The 6000-nt window shown below is 42.4% G+C and overlaps 1 long non-coding RNA gene across 1 annotated transcript in view; it reads right to left on the reverse strand.

The window, feature by feature from the left end:
* LOC141277618 (uncharacterized) overlaps window positions 1-5755 on the reverse strand; it is a 101974-nt gene extending 96219 nt beyond the window's left edge. The window contains exon 1 of the long non-coding RNA XR_012329265.1: window positions 5692-5755. This is a non-coding gene — a long non-coding RNA (uncharacterized lncRNA). The remainder of the gene's footprint in view (window positions 1-5691) is intronic.
* Between the last annotated feature and the right edge of the window lie 245 nt (window positions 5756-6000).

A 6000-nucleotide genomic window follows, 5' to 3' on the forward strand; every position in this document is an offset into this window, starting at 1 on the left:
TGAGGCGCTGCTGAATGCGGGTGCCTGCGAATAGCAGGAGTATAAAAACGCGGTATAAAAATCACAGTAGTGTGGCTTCTGGAGGAAGAATGAAGGGAATGGGGTGGGACAGGGATTAAAATAAAGGGTCCTTAAAACTTTACCTGAAAACTTCGAGTTTACTAAAATATGCAAATGTTAGTGTCTGTTGATTCTGGGAAGCAAGATGGAGACCCCAGAAGCCGGCTTGGCAGGGTCCCTCTTTGACAAGCTCACCCTGAGCAAGTGATAATGGTAACTGAGCCTCAGGCTGGCCTGCACACAAACACAGGGGTGACTCCCTCGTCACCATGCTGGACATGCATATTGCCCTTACAACACATGCAAATGTAGGCTTTTTACTGTACTCTTTCTTCCATTAAGGTAACATGGTACCACAAACCCCAAATTACTCAACAGAAGGACTGAAAAATATAAGGTCCCGGCTGAAGGTCACTTTGTGATATTGAATATCAAGTAGAATAAAGCTCTCTGAATGTTAAGCCACGTTACTCTGACTCTGGCTGCTGTGAAGAATGTAGAGGATGAGGAGAGTTGAAGCTGAACGGCCAGTTAAGAGATCACTGTAGCAGGCCCAGAGAGACAATGGTGGCTTGAACTGCGTGTTGGTAGAGGAAATGAAGAGATGCAGACAAATTGCAGATGACCTGGATGAGTCTACAGGATCTGCTATATGGACCAGAGGTGAGGAATGGGAAAGGACAAAAATAATCTAGGCTCAAGTTTGGATCTGAACACCCTGGCTGCTGGTCGTGCTATTTATTAAGCTGGGCGTATTTGCAGGGGGACTCGAGGAGCTGGGAAGGCATGTCATGTAAAATCTGAGGTGCCTATTAGATACCCAAGTGGAACTGTCATGCAGGTAGCCAGAAAAATGAATCTGGAGCTCAGGGGGGATGTCAGGTTTGGAAAAATACATATGGGACATATTAGCCTATATATACATACATGGGTTGAGGTCACGGAGTAGATAGAAGCTCACCAGAAAGGAAGTAGAGAGATGATGGCACAGGCGGCCCCAAACCCAGAGCAGCCAGCACTCAGAGGATGGGATGAGACACTGGAACACCTAGAGAGCCGCTGGTCCCGCTTGGACCATTGCCTCATTCCAGACTGTGGCCACCTGTGTCTGCTCAGCGATTATCTCAAAAGCAGCCTGTTCTTAATCTCAGCGTGGTCTCTGGTTTCTCCTTTCTAGACGTGGAGAGGCGTTAGCCTATTACCTTGTCTTCTTGACTATAGGTAGAAAGACAATTATTTCCCAGTAAAAGGATTTCCCAAGGAAACGACAGACCTGCTTTTCTATGTTTGGTTTTTGGTTTTTTTTCCGTTCCCCTTTTACAACTCTTCCCCTCTCTCAGTCCATTCTCTATTTCAGCAGATGAAATCTGTTCCCATGTAAACCCTAAGGTTGTCTAGGTCTGAGAAAAAATACTCAAAACATATAATTTCTTCTGTGTCCTGTATAGTTTACAAGGGTCAGAGTTAGAAATTTTCAGACTTCGTATCCTATATTCAAAGACACATGAGTAGCTTGAGTCATTTTAGAGTTAACTAGATTGTTTTAACATTTACTGAAATATGAACAAGTGTAGCTAAGGAGTAATTTCTTTCTACATTTCCCTATAACTCTGCTTCAATACTTTCTTAAAAATGAGGATTATGGTCCTTTGAGTTTAGTTTCCAGAAAATGGTGTTGAATGGTATTTCCCCCTTTACTCTTTTTAGTCAAACTTGTTTTTTTCACTCTTTCTCTGTCTGCTTTAAGGTCCCTGCTCTCTCTCTGATACAGTCTCAATACATATATACATATATATATATACACATATATATATGTATACATATATATATATATAAACTGTTCTCCTCTAGATATGAGGAAGCACAGGCTGAGCAGCTGTTCATCAGTGTTTACAGCTATAAATTGACTGAAGATCCTTCTTACTCTCCTGTTGTGGAGAAGCAGTTCGGTGTCTTGGATCCTTCACCACAGGGTGACTGGATTCAAATCCCAGTTTAGCCACTTACTAAATTGGGGGAACTTGGGCATGTTATTTCACTTCTCTGCGCCTCAGTTTCCTCAGATGTAAAACAGGGATAATAAAAGTGTCAACCCCATTGGAGAAAATATTTGCGAATGATGCCACTGACAAGGGCTGAATATTCAAAATATACAAACAGCTCATACAAGTCAGTAACAAAAACAACAAACAACCCTATCAAAAAATGAGCAGAAGACATTTCTCCAAAGAAGACATACAGATGGCCAAGAAGCACATGAAAAGATGCTCAACACCACTACTTCTTAGAGAAATGCAAATCAAAAGGACAATGAGGTCTCACCTCCCACCAGTTAGAATGGGCATCATCAGACAATCTACAAAGAACAAAGGCTGAAGAGGGTGTGGAGAAAAGGGAACACTCCTACACTGTTGGTGGGAATGTACATTGATGCAGCCACTGTGGAGAACAGTCTGGAGGTTCCTTAAAGAACGAAAAATAGAGCTACAGCATGATCCAGCAATCCCACTCCTGGGCATATATCTGTACAAAACTATAATTCATAAAGAGACATGCACCTCAGTGTTCAGAGCAGCACTATTTCCAACAGCCAAGACACGGAAGCAACCTAAGTGGCCATCGACAGATCAGTGGATAAAGAAGATGTGGTGTATATATATATACTATAGACTATTACTCAGCCGTAAAAAAAGAATGAAATAATGCCATTTGCAGCAACACGGATGGACCTAGAGATTATCATACTAAGTGAAGTTAAGTCAGACAGAGAAAGACAAATGTCATATGATATCACTTATATATGGAACCTAAAGTATGATACAAATGAACTTATTTACAAAACAAAAACAGACTCACAGACATAGAAAACAAACTTATGGTTACCAAAGGTGAAGGGGGGAGGCAGTATAAATTAGGAGTTTGGGATTAGCAGATTCAAGCTACTCTATACAATACAGATAAACAACAACGTCCTCCTGTATAGCACAGGGAACTATATCCCATATCTTGGAATAAACAATAAGAAAAACGGATATATATGTATAACTGAATCACTCTGCTGTACACCAGAAACATATTGTAAATCAACTAAAATTTTTAAAAAGCATCAACCCCATTGGGTTGCTGAGATTAAATGAGTTAATATTTTCTAAATACTTACAACAGTGCCTGGCACATATAGTACATATATTTGTAAGCCACCATTTATCATCATTACCATCATTATCATTCACTTACTTCTAAGTTCATTTGTGGTGTTTATGATTTGTTGATGAAAGGATTTCACATTTATACTTTGCCACTAGGGGGCTCTCTTGCATCTCGACCAACTGTGTCACTCTGCATATCAAGAAGGAGAAATCCTTCCTAGCTGCTTGGCTGCCAGTTGCTGCCAGGCTTGAGGGAGGGCAGATTGCTGTTTTCAGTGCCCCAAACTCAGGCCCAAGCCTGGAGGTGAGTTTTGCTGTGACAACCCTCTGTGGTAATTCCCCATTTGTCTCAATCAGCCTCCCCTTTAAGTCGGCCCCTAGAACAATTGTTTTGCTTATTCTTCCCCGACCCAGGTTGCCTGAGCCTCCCTCCTCTTTCCATCCTGAACTACAGTCCACTCCTCAGAGGTGGGAAAGACTGAAAGGATGAAAAGCTAATCCTGATCCCACCCATCTTCTGGATGTTGGGACCTGAAAAGGAGAGGAATGGGTGGATTGGAAGGGGAGAACGGGCAACAGGGCTACTGATAACATAATAACGAAAATGTATGTCACCACGCACTTGATTTAGCAAAGACGTTCTCAAGCTTTGCTGCACCTTAGAGCCACCTGGGAGTTTTTAGAGCTCTCAATGCCCAGGCCACCTCCAGGACCAATTACATCAGTCTCAGGGGCAGGACCACGACATCCCAGGTATTGAAAGCCAGTGCAAGCACACCTTGCTACTCAAAATGTGGTCCCTGGACCGGCAGGTCAGTGTCACCTGACAGCTTGTTAGAAATGCACAATCCCAAGCTCTACCGCAGACCTCCCGAATCAGAATCTGCATTTTAACAAGACCCCAGGTGACGAATAATATGCACATTGAATTTTGCGCAGCATTCTTCAGCATCCTATTTGTTACACGTGGCTGCACCTTGGAATCGCCTGGGACGCTGGAAAATAACACTGATGCCTCGATTTAACCAACTCACTCAGCCATACCCTCATGTAAGTACGGGACCAAGCACAACAAAAACATACCAAGCACAATAAAAACCCGAACAACAATGATTGAACCAACAACTATCGATCACACACACATATTTACATACCGGCTTTTGCGCAATGTGCTGTTTTGTCACAAACTGGTGTTTTTAGAGTACGGCTTGGCAAACTACAGACTGCAAGCCACATCTGGCCCCAAAGGGTTTTGATAAACAAAGTTTTACTGGAACACTGCCGCACCCAATCAATTACCCATTGTCTGTGGCGACATACGCACTAGCACTACAACTGCAGAGTCAGCCATTGCAACAAAGACCGTGTGGCCTGCAAAGCCTAACACGTTACAGGAAATCTTTGCCAAGCCATGTTTTACAGTAATTTGCCGCAAGCCCTGAAGTCATCTCAAGCCATCAAATATTTTAAACTTTTCACCTGTCTTTATGCAGCTCTTTGTCTTTTCCCGTTTCCTTCCATTTTTGGGTCGCTTTCAATGAATATTCCAGAATGGCTTGGATGTTTATAATATTTTATACACATCCCTAACCCTCACACTCCCCAGAATTGTAGTTGTCACCGTCCAGACTGACATCTTTGCGAATTTCAGCACGTCAACCTGTCAACTTTCTTTGTGTCTTCAGTTTCCTGGGCTCCACATGTGGCTTTGTTAATTAAGGGCCAGCAGTCATCTCTCTTCTGGGAGCATCAGAGTGGGACTAGCCATTTTGATTCTCCATAATCACATATTCGTCACAGAAGCTGTTTAAAGTGTACTCATTTTTAAGTTACTGCAATCCATTCCAATCATTTTTCTTACTGTGAGGCATTTAAGGTTCATTAATATGCAAAGCGACTGCCTTGCCTGAGGAGGAATAGACTCCTTCCCTTTCATCTGTATTTTAACGTTTATTTTTTGGTAACATTTCTTTTGGTTTACAACATGTTATATCTGATATTAACTGTGCCACATGCAACGAGGAGATTTATTCTCTCTTTTTTTTCTGTGCGCTAATTCCCTGGGCATGATTGTTTTTTCTCCCCAAAGTTTAATTCTTCTATAAAGTTGATGGAGAAGTAAAAGTTCCACCTTAAAATATGTTTTAGAACCGTAATTCAAGAAACAAACCTAAAAGAAAACATTCTAGGAGGGAGCATTCATGCAGCTTTTGACATTTTTAGCCAAATGGCCCAATTAAAATAGCCAAGACTTTTTAGCCAAATTCTTTCAACAAATTATCCTGGATTCTTGGAAGTTTTCTGCGCTATGCTTGGCACTAGGAATATAATATGACTAGGGCACAGTTCCTGCTCACAAGCGTGGTGGAAAAGATGCACACACAGAGAGATACCACCCATCTATCTGAGTAAGAGCTAAAAGAGGAGGCTTACAAGGTGCCGTGTGAGTGCAGGAGAGGAAAGGGTAGAGTCTGGATCTTACCTGGGTCGAAGGCAACATCCGCTGTGGAGGTAACACGGAGTCTTCAGAGAGGAACTGGAGTTCTACGAGTGGAGAAGAGTGGAAAGGGTATTTTAGCTATGTTCATTTACTGCAGAGGAGCCAACAGAGTGGGAAAGGTTACAAATTCAGGAGTGGACTGGGATACAGTTAATGAGAGAAGACCCAGAGGAGACAGGGGAGAGGCAGTGGATTTACGTGACACAGGAGGAGGGAGAGAGTTTTCCCCTTTAAGGAACTCTCCCAAAACTCCTCTCTCAAAAGTAATCACTGGCTTACTAATTCACATCA

Source organism: Tursiops truncatus, chromosome X (genome assembly GCF_011762595.2).
Source record: "Tursiops truncatus isolate mTurTru1 chromosome X, mTurTru1.mat.Y, whole genome shotgun sequence".
NCBI lineage: Eukaryota > Metazoa > Chordata > Mammalia > Artiodactyla > Delphinidae > Tursiops > Tursiops truncatus.